Source organism: Narcine bancroftii, chromosome 2, assembly GCF_036971445.1.
Source record: "Narcine bancroftii isolate sNarBan1 chromosome 2, sNarBan1.hap1, whole genome shotgun sequence".
NCBI classification, from domain to species: domain Eukaryota; kingdom Metazoa; phylum Chordata; class Chondrichthyes; order Torpediniformes; family Narcinidae; genus Narcine; species Narcine bancroftii.
The window spans coordinates 66,454,206-66,472,323 of record NC_091470.1 but is presented as its reverse complement, the minus strand read 5'-3'; the positions used below and the strand labels follow the sequence as shown (position 1 = coordinate 66,472,323).

General features: G+C 37.3%; 1 long non-coding RNA gene across 3 annotated transcripts in view; it reads right to left on the bottom strand.

Annotated features, from left to right (window-relative positions):
• The window catches only part of LOC138753669 (uncharacterized), a 65,640-nt gene extending 47,522 nt beyond the window's left edge, over nucleotides 1–18,118 (bottom strand). For all 3 annotated transcript variants that reach the window (XR_011351355.1, XR_011351353.1, XR_011351354.1), the window contains exons 1-2: nucleotides 17,977–18,118; nucleotides 14,479–14,636 (exon numbers count right to left, since the gene is read on the bottom strand). This is a non-coding gene — a long non-coding RNA (uncharacterized lncRNA). The remainder of the gene's footprint in view (nucleotides 1–14,478; nucleotides 14,637–17,976) is intronic.

Sequence of the window (18,118 nt, the reverse complement as noted above, 5' to 3'; positions counted from 1 at the left end):
CTGAGGGCAAGAAGGACTCCTGAAGGGCCTCAGACATTGAAGGTCATGTCAGAGGCTTGGATCTGGATCTTTGGTTGCTGATTAACCAAACAGGAGTCTGAATGGTTGCAGGAACACTAGAAGTGAATCCACAAATGCTCAGTGACTGAAGGGATTCTCTTTCTCTCATACTGTAAGGGACATCAGGTGACACTCATGGTGACTCTTTGTCTGCCTTACGGCAGGCAGAAAGCAATTTTGTATATTACATGTTCTGTACTATTACAGGACAATAAATGAGCCTGGAATCTTGACATTAATATCTAAGTGAAGATATAACATAACATAATAACATAACAATTTACAGCACGGAAACAGGCCATTAGGCCCTTCTAGTCTGCACCGAACCAAACACCCCTCTCTAGTCCCACCTCCCTGCACAATGCCCATAACCCTCCATCTTCTTCTCATCCATATACCTGTCCAACCTTCTCTTAAATAATACAATGGACTCCGCCGCCACTATTTCTCCCGGAAGCTCATTCCACACGGCTACCACTCTCTGAGTAAAGAAGTTCCCCCTCATGTTACCTCTAAACCTCTGCCCCTTAATTCTTAACTCATGTCCTCTTGTTTTAATCTTTCCTCCTCTTAACGGAAATAGTCTATCCACATCCACTCTGTCTATCCCTTTCATAATCTTAAATACTTCTATCAAATCCCCTCTCAACCTTCTACGCTCCAAAGAATAAAGACCTAATCTGTCCAATCTCTCCCTATACTCTAGATGCTTAAACCCAGGTAACATTCTGGTAAACCTTCTCTGCACTCTCTCCACTCTGTTTATATCCTTCCTAGAATTAGGCGACCAGAACTGCACACAGAACTCCAAATTAGGCCGCAAAAGATGTGGAGTCCACTGGACTTAATTAAAACTATCAGCCAATATTCTCTCAAGACAACCTTGTTCACGTATCATAACTACTCCTTGATTTAGTGATGCATCGAAGGAAGCAAACAAGCTATTGGTTTAAAAATTAAATTTAGGAATACAAGGCCAACATGGCCTGTTTCCGCTCCATAAATGGTTATATGGTTATATGGTTAATAGGGTAACAGACCCTTTTAGCCCCTGCTGCCTAATTATATCCATATGACCAATTAACCTACTAACCCCGTACATCTTTGGAACGTGGCTGGCAACTGGAGAACCCAGAGGAAACCCAGGCGGTCACAGGGAGAACTTACAAACTCCTTACAGACATTGGTGGATTTGAACTGAGATGCTGGAACTGTAATAGTGCTGTGCTAAATAACCATGCCGCCCCTACTTAATACTTTCTGTTGCACATATTTTGGTATCTCTGTGGTGCACTGTGGTGCAGCAAGCAAACACAAAACTCAGCAAAGACTGTACAACAGGCTTTAATGCATTAAAAGTCTGTACACCAGTTTCTGTCCTGATGGCTCCACATGTGACTGGCCCAGGAGGGCCAGCTCAGGTTTATATTCAGGTCGTTTGATTGACAGCCAGCTAGGAGGAGTCAGCCCCTTAGGTGGTCTTCCTTCAGGTAGAGGTCACCCCCTACAGTAGGCTGATGGTTGTATCACCACATTCACCCCCTTCTTAGAATGAGTCATGAGGAGGTTACTGTGATGGAAGAAACTGGGCCTACTTTGAAGACTCAGTCTCCGATCCTGGTTCCTCTCCAGCCTTGATCTTCAAAGCCTCCATGGGTAAGAATCCAAACTCTAGCAACACCTTCTCAGGGAGCTGGAGAAGATGGTACTGGAGCATGGAAGAAAACTACAGAACTGACTGTGGAGCCAAGACACATGGGTGGAATTTCACGCATGATCACTGTGGAAGTGATTGAGTTGGAGTCTGCGGACCCAACTTCTCCAGTGGTTGCAGAAAGCCTGCCTGCAACTGGTGTACAGACTTTTAATGCATTAAAGCCTGTTGTACAGTCTTTGCTGAGTTTTGTGTTTGCTTGCTGCACCACAGTGCACCACAGTGATACCAAAATATGTGCAACAGAAAGTATCGCTAAATTAATTTCAACCACTGGCAATTTCCACAGAAGAAGAAAAAGAGATAAGAGTGGAAGAGGAAAGTCTTCTGCCACAATCACAGGGAGAGGAATCAGAAGAAGGAGGAGATCAATATAGGTAATTTTACCCAAGGTAAAATGGGTGCATATTATGTTACCCCAAAACCTCTTGATCCACAGATTTTTGATAAAATTTTTGAAAAGATGGATTCAATTAGTGAAAAAGTGGATGCAAATTTTGCTGAAGTGAAAGCAGATTTTACTACTCAATTGGAAACTATTAGAGAAGAAATGACTGTAATGAAAACAGATATGGCAAAGTGTAATAAAACTGTTAACAAAATTAAAATCAAAGTTCAAAAACTTGAAGATTTTCAGGAATGTCATATGGAGGTCAAAGAATGTAAAGATACAGTTAACAGGATAGAAGATTCTTTTACGGTGTGGGAATTCAGAAGAAAGACTTATTGCAAAACGTTAATATATTGGAAAATCAGAGTAAAAGAGATAATGTAAAAATCGTTGGATTGCCTGAAGATTTTGAGGGCACTAATCCAGTACAATATTTTTCAAAATTGGCTGCCGGAAATTTTGGGATCAGAGAATTTTCCAAATGATTTGGAACTTGATAGAGCACATAGAGCACTAACGAAAAAACCCATATCCAGGACAACCGCCACGCTCTATTTTGATTAAATGTTTACGTTACAAAGATAGAAAAATGATTTTGAAAATGATAGTTCAAAAATGATAGGGAACAACAAAGCCCCTTTAATGATCCAGAATAATATTCTTCTGTGCAGATTTGAGTAATGAAATTGTCAAAATAAGAAAAGAATTTAACCCAGCAAAGCCAGTTTTGTGGAAGAAGAGATATAGATTTGCTTTTCGATGTCCAGCAGTTCTTAAAGTTTATTTTTATGGGCAATTTCAAGCATAATTTTTTGCTAATGAGTCTGAAGCTTTGGAATTTGCCAATTCATTACCTAATAATACGCAGAATAGAAAATAACCTTATCGTCTCAACGAATGGAAAGGGACAAAGGAAAATCGAAGTGAAGGATTCCAGCAGGAAGACAGCCGACCGAGGTTCAAGTTGAAATCGATAATAATCAAGTTAACAGAGACCTTGAAGAAGCTTCCGTTTTTTCTGGTTTCCTCTTCTGAGGCCTCGTGCCAGTAGTGGCGAGAGTCACTTGTCATAATTAAGGGAGTTAGTGCTGACCTAATCAGTGCTTTTGGTTTTTTTCTTTATTTTATTATTATTTGGGGTTTATTGCTTTCTATCTTTGGAGATGATATGTTTTGAAAGTTGGCTGTGGAGCTGGGACAACCGGGGTAGAGAGGAGAGTTGAGTATTTTCTAAATTATATTATGGTTTGAATTATGTAACGTTTAATGTGAACAGGCTCAATAACCCAATTAAAAGGAAGAGAGTTTTAGCTTATATTAATAAGTTGAAAGTAGATATTAATTTTTTGCTGGAAACTCATCTAACTGAGAAAGAACATCAAAAGTTAAAGAAAGAATAGTTGGTCAAGTTATAGCTTCATCTTTTAATTCTAAAGCACAAGGAGTGGCTATTTTAATTAATAAAAACTTGCCATTTAAATTACAATCAACAGTTATTGATCCTGTTGGTAGAATTGTGTTAGTAAATTGTCAAATTTATTCAGAATCTTGGATTTTTATGAATGTGTATGCTCCTAATATAACGATGAAAAATTTATTCATGATGTTTATCTTAATTTGGAACAAGCAAATGCAAATAAAATAATTGATGGAGATTTTAATTGTTGTTTGGACCCAATTTTAGATAAATCTACAAAATCTTTAATGAAAACAAAAATGGCTAATAGAATATTGACATTAATGGAAGATTTAAATTTGCTGGTATTTGAAGGAAATTGAATCCTAAAGAGAGAGATTATTCATTTTATTCTTATCAGTTTGATTCTTATTCTAGAATAGATTTAATTTTAATTTCAGCTCATCTACAAAAAAGGATTGAGTATGTACAATATAAACCTAGAATTGTATCAGACCATTCACCATTATTGATCATGTTTAAATTCTGATAGAATTGAATCAATTTATAGATGGAGATTTAATTTGTCATTATTAAAAAATGTAGAATTTTGAGACTTTATGAGAAGTCAAATACAGATATATTTAGATACAAATGTTAATTCAGTTGATAATAAATTTGTTTTTATGGGATGCATTAAAAGCTTATTTAAGAGGCCAAATAATAAGTTATTTGACTAAAATTAAGAAAAATTATCTTAAGAAAGCAGAGAAAGAAATTGTAATTTTGGAAAATAATTTACAAAAAACCCATCTGGAAAAAAAAGGTTGGAATTGATAAATAAAAAAATGCATTATAATTTAATTCAGACTTATAGGATTGAGAAATTAATTTATAGAACCAAACAAAAATAATATGAATTAGGAGAACAAGCAGATAAGGTACGAGTTTGGCGATTGAAAACGGAGCAAGCATCAAGGATTATTAATGCTGTCAAGAAGAATTCAAAAATTGCTTATAAACTACAGGATAGAAATGATTCTTTTAGAGAGTATTATACTAAGTTATATTCATCTCAATTATTCAAAAATGAAGAAGGAATTAATGATTTTTTTACAGAAGCTTCAACTTCCATCTTTGAATTGCCAACCTCAGGATTTAGATTCTCCATTTATGTTGAAAGAAGTTATTAATGGTAAATCTCCTGGTGAAGATAGGTTTATGTCTGAATTTTATAAAAAATTTAAAGACTTATTGATGCCTTTATTAATGGTATTAAAACAAGCAACTGTAACTTGTTCATTAACAGAATCTTTTTCAAATGCTGTAATAACAGTAATACCTAAGAAAGATAAAGATTTATTAAAAGCTGAGTCTTATAGGCCTATATCATTATTAAATGTTGATAAGATTGTTGCTAAAGTTTTGGCTCATAGAGTGAATGAATATTTACCTGAGTTAGTTCATTTAGATCAATCTAGATTTATTAAAAAAAATATTCTGTTGATAATATAGCAAATTAATTAGTCTCGTTCATAGTTCTCAGAGACAAATTGGATTTAGCATTAGTTTTATTGTTAGATGCTGAAAAGGCTTTTGACAGATAAGAATGGAATTATTTATTTAAGATTTTGCAAAAATTTCAATTTGGGCCAATACTTACAAATTGGATTAAAAACTTTATATAGAAATCCTTTGGCTAGAGTAGTTACCAACAGACAACTAAGATCAACTAGACAAGGTTGTCTCTCATCTCCTGCATTATTTGTTTTAGCAACTGAACCATTGGCACAATCAATAAGGCAAGATTTTAGTATTCGAGGAATTAAAGTGAGTATAAAATTAGTTGGTTTGCAGATGATGTATTGATTTATATAACAGATCCTGAAAATGTTTAAATTTCTTTATAATAAAAGTTACAAGATTATGCAGAAATATCTAGTTATAAAATTAATTGGAATAAAGTGAAGTTCTGCCATTAGTAGAAGGAGATTATGATTGTTGTAACTGTGTAGCTCAATTTAAGTGGACATATAACCCAATTAAATATTCAGGTATTAGAATTGTTAGAAATTTAGTCAATCTGTATAAGTTAAATTATGTTGCATTATTTAACAAAATTAAAGATGATTTAAATAAATGGAATGACTTAGCTTAATAGGCAGAGTGAATTGTATTAAAATGAATATTTTTCCAAGGATTCAATATCTTTTTCAATTTATTCCTTGTTTAGTACCTCAATTTAAAAAAAAAATATCTTAATTCAATTGTAAGGAAATTTTTATGGAAGGGGAAAATGATAGGGTATCTTTGGAGAAATTAACTTGGAAATTTGAATTAGATGGTTTACAATTTCCAAATTTTCAGAATTATCATAAAGCTGCACAATTGAAATCTTTTAATGCAAAGTTTGATCTAAATAAACCTTCTATTTGGGCAAATATAGAGTTAGATAAAATTGATGAGGTCTATGTCAGAATTTATTTATAAATGGAATTCAAAATTGTTAATTGGTAAGGATCCACCAATTTTGAAACATTAAATTGAAATATGGAATAAAATTGATTATGAGATAGGTGGAAAAGGAAAGATTTCAGCGAAAATGCCCCATATTAAAATAAACCTTTTCTTTTTACTGTAAATAATCAGTGTTTAAAGATTATGGAATCAATTGTGGATTTAAAAAGTTGAAGACTGTTTTGAAGTAGGGAAGTTTGTATCTTTTAATTGAATGAAGGAGAAATTTCAAGTTCCTAGCAATACTTTTTTTTGTTAATATCAGGTTAATACTTTTTTATTGGGAAAATTAGCTCATAGTTTAAATTTACCTAGACAATCTGCTTTGGAATTATTGCTTACTAAGGAAGAAACAAATAAGTTTATTTCTGAGCTGTATAAGTTATTACAAAACAAAATGCCCAAGTTGAATGTTCATAAATCAAGAATGAAATACAAACCTGATCTAAACAGGAAGATAGATGAAAATGTTTGGAGAAATTTGTGTAAGGATAGTATGACGAAAGTTATAAACATAAGATATAGATTAGTACAATATAATTTTTTTTACATCAATTGTATTCAACCCCCCAAAAATTAAAGAAATTCAAATTAATTTCCTCAGATTTGTGTTTTAGATGTGGATAAGAGATAGGTACTTTTCTTCATTCGACCTGGATTTGTTCTAAAGTTAAGAATTTTTTGGATACAAGTTAAATTGTTTTTGGAGTAAATATTAAAAGTGAGTTTACTGTTTGATCTAATGCTGTTTTTATTAGGGGACATTAAGCCAATTGCTTGAGGACTGAAACTGACTATGTATCAAGCCTGCAGTCTAAGTCGCACTGCAAAACTCACCTCATGAATTCGACGCCCAGCTGATGACGCACTCAGCATGCGACAACCAACCTGCTCCATTTCTCTCCTCAAACATATCGCGCTCCACATCACAAAGGCATTTACAAAATGCGTGAATTCACGGTTTGTGCAAATAATGCCATACATATTTGTGGCTAACTTCAGCATGGTGTGAGGATCGACATCCATGGATGCCTTCTTGGATGCAGAGTAGTGACATCAGCAATGCCATCCACACAATGGCATCACGCATCAGACATCAGTTACAGTTGCAGGCCACGTTGCTCCATCTAAAAGCACCAGGACTAACGCACACAGGAACTTAAGGCATGCAGTGTTAACAACCACAAGGTGAGTAATTATGCTAATTTATGTTAAATTTTTCTGTCATTGCTGTCTAAAAAACACTATAGTATGTAATTTATATCCTGTAGCCATGAACCATTTGAAAGAGCAATAGCACATTCCACTATATATTTTGCTGTGAATTGGTATGCAGGCACAGAGAGTTCAGACTTCCATTTCAGGAATTTATGACTGTATAAAATGATGATTCTATTCAGTTAAAATGTTATAAAAGAGATAAGCCACTGAGAGTTTGTTCTCTTCAACAAAGCCTGAGGGCATTTTGGGACAATACAGACATCCTGATGCAATTATTTTTAAAGACATACAGTAAGGTAACAGGCCATTTCAGCCCACAAGTCCATGCCACCCAATTTACATCCCATTAACCAACACCCTGGTATGTTTTGAAAAGTGGGACGAAACCGGAGCCCCCAAAGAAAACCCACGCAGACACAGGGAGAACAGGGCAGATTGCTGGTGCTGTAAAGGTGTTGCACTAATCGTTACTCCAACTGTGAACATCCTCATTTGGTCACTTGGGCAGTTTGAAACAAGAAATTTGGCTAACTTTGGGTCTTGAAGCTAGACACAATGGTAATTTGCAAATCATCTTGATTTTTATTGTGTTTCCTTATATTTGTTGCAATTGTATAAACACTCCCTTGTTAATAAATGGTTCCTTTATATACTTCTATAATAATTGTTTTAGAAGTAAGCAAGCTTCACATTTTCCAAGTACAATGAAAAAAATTACTGCAGTGAGACATTTTTAGCAGCTGCAGTTGCTATTTCAGTGAATACTAGCAGAGGGCACCACTGTGTAAACGGTGCAATAAGGTAGCTAGTTAAAGAGAGAAGAGAAAAAGCTGCCGTAATATTTATTAAGTGTTCTTAACTAATAGATGTAGTTCAGGGATCTTAACTGATTCATTTTGTTAATGAATCTTAACATTAAAATTATGGAACCTCATTGGGTGGCGTATTAGCGAAATGTTGTTCCAATGCCAGTGACCAGGGTTCAAATCCGGCACTGCAAGGAGTTTGTGCACTCTCCCTGTGCCTGTGTGGGTTTCCTTCAGGTGCTCTGGTTTCCTCCCACCCTTCAGAAATGTACAGGGGTTATAGGTCAATTGGGTATAATAATTATGATGCACAAAAGAACCATAATCTTTATGAGTTTGAAGAATTTATATTCACTTGGAATATTAGGATTTTTGAACTATTAAATAAATAAAACTAATAAGATAAACCAGTTACAAGATTAAAAATAAAGTACTGTAATGCCTTTCATAAATAGAGCACCTCAAAAAGTCACAACCAAGTCTCTTAAAAAATATTTATTTATAGATGCCATACAATCAATAGCATTACATAATTTCATTCATAATTAATCATGCATGGCTTTTACAAGTTGAAAAGAAAAAGTAGAAAAAAAAGAAGCCCCCCCCCCCACCCACCACTCATCCCCGAAACCCTGTGAAAAAAAAAATCCCCTCTTATTGGCGCTTAAGGATAAAGCACCACCCCCCTCTTCATATGGGATGTGGATCAGGGCCACAACGAGGCTATGAATAGCAGACGTTGACTCCAACACCCTTCACTTCACAGATATTAAATCAAAACAAAATTACAAATTTACTAGCCCATTACCTAATTCCAAATAGTTCCTTCTTATAAACTCAGCCTATTAAAAGGCAGAATTCCCACAATATCTAATGCCTGTTATAATCTATAAAAAAAATTATTTTTATCATCTGATAGTACAATTTCCATCGTCTCTGGGTAATGCAACATAAATATATCCCTTGCCTCTTATCCTTATTTCATAATTCTTGCTAAATAATTTTCAAATTCTCCAAAAATTGACAAAACCATGAAGAAAACTTCCTTTCATCACTGAAATCAGTCGTCTCACTCAAATTCAATAATTTGATCTTACTTAAAGAATCCATTTGATCTTACTTAAAGAATCCATTTTCCTTGGCCCAACACCATCTTGTCCAGCCAAAAGGCTGATCAAACTTGCTGCCGATCCAGCAACTCAACTCTCTAATGGGCCTGGTCATCATTCCAGATCCGAAATTCTCTGAATCAAAGGCCTCTCTTTATCTTTAAGAACAACACCGCCATCCGCTCCAGCAACAATAATTATTTTCTTCAAGGGTATATTAAGGGTAAATGGACTATTCTCATATTCTTCCTTCATATTTAGTCTCTGTTAATTTCATTTAGATGATCATTGACAACGTTCACCTCCCAGATTTTACATCAATGCAAACCTTCTAATTGTCCTCATTGCCTCATTCCAAATAATTTCTTCTCATTTACTCGGCCTTTATTAAAAGGCAGCGTTTCCACAAAATCTGATGCTTGATTGGAATCCATAAAAAAGGTATTTTTGCCACCCCGTAATACAATCTTCATCGTCACTGGATAACGTAATGTAAACTTATATCCCTTTTCCCCAAAGACTTCTCTTTAACTTCAATAAACGCTCTCCTCTTGGCTAACAGCTGCGTAATATCCCAATAAAATAAAACCTTCGAACCATGATGTTCAAGCGGACTCTTCTTTATTCTTACTTTTTCCGCTGCTACAGCTAAAATCTTTTCCTTATCTCAATATTTTGAACACTTAATTACTATAGAGTGTACCCCCGTCTACAACTAGGTCCTTTACTTTCTCATCGGAAGACCACAGACAGTACAAATTAGAAACAATGACTCCTCCTCACTGATTATCATCACAGGCGCACCCCAAGGATGCGTGCTTAGCCCACTGCTCTACTTGTGACACACCCATGACTGTGTGGCCAGGCACAATTCCAATGTCATCTACAAGTTTGCAGATGACACCACAGTTGTCAGTAGAATCTCAAATGACAATGATGAAGCAATGCAGGAGGGAGATAGATCAGGTCGTTGAATGACCTGAACAACAACAGCTTTGTGTTCAATGTCAGCTAAACCAAGGAGATGATTGTGGACTTCAGAAGGAAGTCAGGAGAATGTGACCCAGTCCTCATCAAGAGCTCAGTAGCAGAAAGAGTCAAGAACTTTAAATTCCTGGGTGTTAACATCTCAGAGAATCAGTCCTGGAGCCTCCATGTTGATGTAATCGCAAAGAAGGCTCACCAGTGGCTATACTTTGTAAGGTGTCTGAGGAGATTCAGCATGTCACCCAAAACTTTTGTAAACTTTTACAGGTGTACATTGGAGAGCATTCTGGCTGGTTGCATCACTGCCTGGTAATCTGATTACGGCCAGGATTTCAGGGCTCCGTGCTTTTTTCAATTTCATTTGGGCTTTCAAATCGATTTACCCCCAGAACGTTCGGTGTCCATCCTTGGAGAAACTGAATCATGTCATGTTTTTCTTCCCCTTCCTCCAAACCAACAATCTTAATATTGTTCTTCCGACTAACATTTTCCATCTTATCAATTTTTCCCTCTCAACAATTTCAGGCTCCAAATTTTCCATCTTCTCCTTTACATTTCCAACCTTTCATCGAATTTTAATAACTTCCTGCTTTTCTTCACCTTTTCATTTTTGCACTTGCATCATATTTGTTAATAACTGGTTGTATTTTTCTTTTATATTTCTATTCTGCCCTATTAAAACGTTTATTTGTGCTCACATTAAGTCCATTTGGATCCACATTGTGCTGAGAGTATTTTGTAATTCAAAATCAATATTGTTTTTATCCTTTTGTATAGCCTTGGATTTATATTTAACTCGTTTAACATTTTTATACACTGAAGTAACTTCATTGCAATTACTCATCTCACTCGAATTCAATGATCTGCCCTAGCTTAAGGAATTTGTTTCCCTTGGCCCGGCACCATCTTCCCCAGTCGACAGGCTGGAACGACTTGCTGCTGTTCCCAGCAGCTCCGCTCCCTGATGAGCCTTGATCATCACACTTCAGATCTGAGGTTTCTCTGCACCAAAGATCTCTCTTCACTTCTAAGAACAACACCTTCATCCACTCCAGCAACAACACTTCTTCAAAGGCATTTTAAAAGGCATATGGTCTATTCTTATATTCTTCGTTCATTTCTTAATTTTTGTTTACTTCATTTAAACAATCATTTTCTTGTATTTTCCCGGGTGTGTTAGGATCCCACGTCCTACGTGTCACATGGCTCCCCCCTGAAAAGTTCCTTTTTTATGGAAATAATTTTAGCAAAGTAGAAAGTGGAACAAAAATGGAAAATGTTGGAAATACTCAGGAAATCAGACAACCTCGGTTGAGAAGAAAAGCAGTCACTGCTTCAGGTCGGAGACCCTTCATCAGAACTTCAGAATTTTCACCTCTCATTGCTGCAGTCAGAGGCTCCCACCTGCTTCAAAAGGGCATTAATCATCCCGGTACCCAGAAGAGTAGTGTGAGCTGCCTCAACCACTCCCACCCAGTAGCACTAATTTCTACTGCAATGAAATGCTTTGAGAGGCTGGTCATGGCCAGAATTAACATGTACCTAAATAAAGGTCTGGACCCGCTGCAATTTGCCCATCATCACAATCGCTCTATAGCAGATGCAATATCGCTGGCTCTCCACTCAGCTCTAGATCACCTCAAAAACAGCAACTCATCGAATACAGCTCAACTTTCAATACCTTTATTCCCTCAGTGGTGTTCAAGAAGCTACAAACTCTAGGCCTCTGTACCCCCGTCTACAACTAGGTCCTTTACTTTCTCATTGGAAGACCACAGACAGTACAAATTGGAAACAACGACTCCTCCTCACTGATTATCATCACAGGTGCACCCCAAGGATGCGTGCTTAGCCCACTGTTCTACTTGTGATACACCCATGACTGTGTGGTCAGGCACAATTCCAATGTCATCTACAAGTTTGCAGATGACACCACAATTGTTAGTAGAATCTCAAATGACAATGATGACAGGAGGGAGATAGATCAGGTCGTTGAATGACCTGAACAACAACAGCCTTGTGTTCAATGTCAGCTAAACCAAGGAGATGATTGTGGACTTCAGAAGGAAGTCTGGGGAATGTGACGCTGTCCTCATCGAGAGCTCAGTAGTGGAAAGAGTCAAGAACTTTAAATTCCTGGGTGTTAACATCTCAGAGGATCAGTCCTGGAGCCTCCATGTTGATGTAATCACAAAGAAGGCTCACCAGTGGCTATACTTTGCAAGGTGTCTGAGGAGATTCAGCATGTCACCCCAAACTTTTGTAAACTTTTACAGGTGTACATTGGAGAACATTCTGGTTGGTTGCATCACTGCCTGGGATGGAGGCACCAACTCTCAGGACAATAATAAACTTCAGAGGGTTGTTAACTCAGCCTGTGACATCACAGGCACCAGACTTCATTCCATCGAGGACATCTACCTGAGGTGGTGCCTTAATAAAGCAGCCTCTATCCTCAAAGACCCCCACCACCCAGGCCATGCTCTCTTCACTCTGCTACCATTGGGGAAAAGGTACAGGAGCCTAAAGACAACTACCCAGCGGCACAAGGACAGCTTCTTCCCCGCTGCCATCAGATTTCGGAATGATCAGTGAACGAAAGACACTGTCTTACTTCGACTTTTTGTGCACCTATCGATTTATTTATTTATTTATTTACTTTTCGTGCACTATTATTTAAATTTTTTTATGGAAATGTTATAAGATGGTTAAAATATGAATGTTTGCATTGTGACGCTGCTGCCAAACACGGAATTTCATGAATTGTTCATGACAGTAAATCCTGATTCTGAACTAAAAAGAAGACAACAGAAGCTTGGAAAGCTGCAGGAATGGTGTGGAAGTAGGACATTTCCACAAGGCTAAAACCAGGGTAACGGGGGTGGATGGGGGTGGGGGGGGGGGTGTGGGTGGGAAGGAGATCAGTTGTGAACAAGATGGGAGAAGTTAAAGTGAGAACATAAACCAAAGACTGAAAATTAAAGCAAAAAAAAAATGCTGAAAGTATGAAACAATAACAAAAACAGAAAATGCTGGAAATTCTCTTCTCATTAATGCAGCCCAGCCTGCTGATCTGTATTGAAGTATCAGTCTGGATCATGTTCTCAAGTCTCTTGTTTATAGCTTGAAATGTTATAATATAGTATCACTGTCACTCGAACATATTGTACATTAACTACCCTTCACCCCCCCCCCCTCAAACTATTCCCATAATCTTAAATTATCCTAAGGTCCTCCAAAAATCTATCAGTTTCATCCATAAATACATTAATTGACCGAGCACTCACAGTTCTTTGAGAGGGCGGTCACAACCCTCTGAATGAGGAAATTCTACCCCATCTCAATCCTAAACAGCCAATTCATTATCCTATGTCTGTAGTTCTAGTCTCCTGGCAGGGAAAGCAAACTATGTCAAGTTGATACTTAAACTAGCATTTACAAGTGAAAGCTTTTTCATCCAATGAAACAATTTAATTAATTTCTGTTGCATCCTCTCCAACGCATATATTTTTTCCATGACCCTACATATATTATTTATTAAGTACCTCTTTTTGTAAACCCAGTGTATCTTGCACTTAACTGGAGTTACATGAAAAGAGATGGTAGAATCTACTGCAAAGCAGTACTGTTAATGGGAAGTTTATGAATCTAACAATTCAGTGGACAAGGAAGGATGAGCTAAGTAATTTAAAGTGAAGAGGATCCAAGTTCGTATAACTATTCAGAGACATTATTTCCATGCAAATTTGGTTTATAAAGTAAATTGATTGTGACTTGTCACCTCATTTAGCTAAATCTGGGCCAGGGACAGTGCCAAGGATGTGACTGAACCAGAAGTTTTCCATCATTCTGTCCAGGTATAAATATCAGTGTCACCTGGATTACTCACAATGTAAGCAGTCCATCTATGTAATGGCTGGGAGATTCCACTTCACTGACCACCACAATGATGAACAGGCTGCAACAACATCAGGTAAAATTGAGAGCCCATTGGTTCAGAGGAGGCTCAAATAAGCTGTCATCATTCTGACAAAATGCCAGACAGTAACTGCCAATAATTACTGACAAAGGGTTGATATTGTGGTCCATTACATCCCCTTATTTCCCATTCTCTAACATGATAATTATATTATCAGAAATATACCCAAAGGTTGCTCAACAATGATTTCTCTTTCATAAAACTGTATTGATTTTTCTAATTGTACTGTGATTTTTCAAATGCCCTGACAGCATCCAAGGTAATAGATTGTAGCTTTATGCCTATGACTAGGGATCACCTGTGGTTCTTGTGTTTTTCTCTCCTTCAGGAAAAAAACTTTCTGCCTCCCAGTCCACAGGGAGCCAACAAAGGAAATTAAGACCAAGCATCCACTCCAATAAGCTGCCAATGTTCATCCAAATCTGGGAAGTTGGCCAATAAATCCAGATGTTTAATCTAAAAAAATTTTACAGTGCTTTACTAATATTGTTATTTCAAATTACTCATAATTCCCAATACATTCTGAGTCAATAGTTACAAAGACAAACAATAAATAAGTTAAGCACAAAAACTGCAGATGCTGGAGTCTTGAGCAAGCAATGAGAAGCTGGAGGAACCCGGTGGGTCAGAGAGCGCCGATGGGTAGAAATGGTCAGTGAGCGTTTCAAATCACATTTTAATGAATTCCTTCAGCATCTCATCGTTTACTGTACAATAAATAAACTAACATTTTGACCATGTTGTTTACAATTTATTTGTTCTTAGAACTCTCTTTCATTACTAATTTCTTCCTTTTTTCTTACTAGTAAAAGATCCAACAATTACTCTCATGTACAATCTTCATTATTTTTATTAATCTTAGTCATTCTTCAGAATAATCCTTATTCTACATTTTGCAACACCATAAGCTTTTTTTCTTTTAACTTATTATCCCTAAATTCTGCAGTTGAACAAAGCTCCAGCATTTTTCCACCTTTCCTTCCTCAATATGTACTCACTGAAGATTATAAATAATTTCTGCATCTATTTTAATTTCTGTCAGTTAATCTGATGCAGAACTGTTGCACTGTACACCTTAAGATCAGTAGGATGACCACACCACATGGCTGAGGCCAAGGAGGAGGACAGGGATCACAACACAAATGAGAGGGTGACCAGAATCCACTACAGTAGTTGAAGGCTGGAAAATACACCTGAAGCCAAAATAGAGGCCAGAGATTGCAGGAATGAGAATGCACCAGACAATCGGACCTATTGGAAGAGAAGATGCCTGTCTGTCCGGTCTGTCTGAGTTAGTAGCAGAACATCGAGAACTGGCACAACTCAGGGCTGTGTGCTCAGCCCACTCCTGTTCGCGCTACTGACCCACAACTGCATCACCAGATCCAGATCCAACAGTGACATCAAATTTTCAGATGACACAAGAGTAGTTGGTCTCATCAGCATCGAGTCGCACTACAGGGAAGAGGTGGAAAATCTCATGAAATAGTGTGAGAGGAACAACACTCTCTCAAAAGACTCCCTCAATGTGGACTAGACAAAGGAGATGATCGTAGACTTCAGGAGGACCAGGAATGACCACCCTCCACTACACATCAACAACTCTGTAGAAGAGAGAATGGAGAGCACCAAGTTCTTTAGAGTTCACTGAACTAGTGACCTCTCATGGGCACTCAATATCTCCTCACTTGTCAGGAAAGTGCAACAGCAGCTGCACTTCCTGAGAAGACTCCATCAAGAGCATCCAGGCTGGCTGCAACACAGTGTGGTACAATTGCTGCTGAGAAATAGATCAGAGGTCAATCCACAGAACCATGAGTGGCAGAGAGGATCACTGGAGTCTGAATCGTTGTCTGAAGAGGGCGTGCAAATTCATTGAGGACTCTTTCCACCCTTATTATTCACAAGATCTGTGAGCTGCTCCCATTGGAGAAAAGATACAGAAATAATGGAGCCAGCACCACCAGGATAAGGAACAGCTTCTTCTCACAGGCAGTGAGAATGCTGAACGACCAAAGTAACTGCTCACACAAACCAGCCAAGACTCTCAAACTCATTAAACCATATTTATTTATATCAATATAAAATACTTGTCCTGCACTTTTATTGCTTGTCTGTATGTGAGTTATATGTATATCTGCTTTTTTTTTTGCACTGAGGACTGGAGAACGCTGTTTTATCGGGTTGTACTTGTACAATGAGATGACAATAAACTTGACTTGATGTAGTAGAATCACCAATTTCCATAGTATCACAATTTAGTGGGCCTTAATGTGAATTTGCTATTAACAAGATTTTATATCAGTAGCAATCAGCATGGTGTGAGAATATGTATTGTAATAAGAGCATATATTGCCAGATGTCAGATTTTCAGATTTATTGTCAGAGTACATACGTGACATCAAATACAACCCTAAGATTCTTTTATCAGTGGGTGAGGCAGAATTACCACCAATTGGTAGTGCAAAAAAAAACTGTACACAGCCTAAACAAACAAACAAATAAATAAATAAATAGATAACTGTAAACAAACCGACTATGCAATATTGAGAGAATTTAAAAAATAAAAAAACTGCAAAAACAAGAGTCCTTAAATGAGTTGCTGACTGAGTTTGTTGTCGAGGAGTCTGATGGTGGAGGGGTCGCAGCTGTTCCTGAATCTGGTGGTGCAGGCTTGTGGCACCGATACCCCTTTCCTGAAGGCAGCAGCGAGAACAGAGTGTGTGCTGGGTGATATGGATCATTGATGATTGCTGCTGCTCTCTGACGACAGCATTCCCTGTAGATCTTCTCGATAGTGGGGAAGGTTTTGCCTGTGATGTCCTGGGCTGTGTCCACTACATTTTGGAGGGGTTATCAGTGTCCCTAAACCAGGGACACTTTCCACCATACATCTATCGAAATTTGCCAGGGTTTAGAGGCGCTGACATGCTTTCTTCACCATGTCGTTAATGTGTTGGGTTCAGGAAAGATCCTCTGAGACAGTGACTCCCAAGAACTTAAATTTGCTCACCCTCTCCAACTGTGATTCCCCCAGTGATCATTGGATTCTATACCTCTGGCTTTCCCTTCCTTGAATCAGCCAAGTTTTCAATCTCCCTCCTGTATACTGACTCATCACCTTCCTTTATACAACCCACTGCCGTGGTATCGTCAGCAAATATGTAGAGCACACAGTCGAGGTATAACAAGTTTCTGTCAAGAAACAATTACATTTAATAAACCATAAATGGACTGATTGAGATGCAGCTATTGAGTTCCAGCAAGGAAATAACACAAGCAAATGTGAAATTTTGTCGTCTTACATAAAATAAGCCTTTGCAACTTCCAGTTGAAATATCATACCCCAATGCTGGGCATTTCCTTGACATGGTTGTTCTAACTGGGATTGTTGGTGAACTGAATATCAAAAAGTGCAAATTTTGGAAATCTAAAACAAACGCAGAAAATGCTGGAAACACCCAGTATGGAAAGAGAGAAAGTGTTTTCAATGTTTCAGAATCTTTGACTTGAAACTGTTTTTTTTTCTTCCATATTGGCTGATCAGTGTTTTCTTTGTTGGTAACCTGTTATATTACCCATGCTGATATTATATCCTAAAATGAAATTTAAAGCAGCCTGCCAGAGACATTACCTTTCTACCTTACTACCTACTTCTTATGGCATAATCTCTATGAATTTAGTTTAATAAAAGAACAGAGCAAACTTTTCTTTAAATTCTAATTACCATGTAAATAGAAAAGCATTTACCTCCCTTCAGTTTCAATTTCTGACTCACTACTGTTTCACTAATTACCTGGTGCCGCAATGAAATGAAGAAGCTGTGATTGATGGAAATGCTGTGGATCAATGCAAATTAAGCCTTTTACATTCAAGTAATAATAGTGAAGAACTCCATGGAATCAATAGACGGAGATTTTAGATTTCACACCGCATCT